Below are 527 nucleotides of genomic sequence, written 5' to 3'. Positions count from 1 at the left end.
TGTGATCTTGCCTTCACATGACTGATCGATGCTCCAGCTTTCCACCAGTTAGCTCAGGATGATTGGTTCAGATACGTCTCAGATAGATGCATCTGTATTAATTATTTGTTCAGATGTTGACATGTCATAAGGTCATCGTTGGTGTTGTGTCTGATAATAAAACCACTATGAACAAAAGAAAATATTTGTTTATCTGTACATCTACAACTCAAGGTGGAATTTCTGTTGGCGTATGTAACGTTCGAAGTCACGGTGATGGTATTATATATGTCATCAACTAAAAAAATATACTCTTACAGCCTTTTTTTTCACTAAAATATATACCGATGGTTGTTTTTATATTTATTCTGGTATTTCTAGTATTCAGATGGTTTATAAGTTAGTTAAAACACTCCTCCTCGGTTCTGGTTCAAAATGTTAAACCTCGCTCGCGGCGGTGTTGAGAGTTAACGAGGGCAGCGCGATGACGTCATGAAACAAACATACGTGCCTGGAACACCACAGCCGGGTCACTTCCGTATTACATA

Source organism: Haliotis cracherodii, unplaced genomic scaffold (genome assembly GCF_022045235.1).
Source record: "Haliotis cracherodii isolate W230 unplaced genomic scaffold, xgHalCrac1.p SCAF_9, whole genome shotgun sequence".
In the NCBI taxonomy this organism is placed as follows: domain Eukaryota; kingdom Metazoa; phylum Mollusca; class Gastropoda; order Lepetellida; family Haliotidae; genus Haliotis; species Haliotis cracherodii.
The sequence above is the reverse complement of the archived record's forward strand: the minus strand, read 5'-3'. Positions refer to the sequence as shown.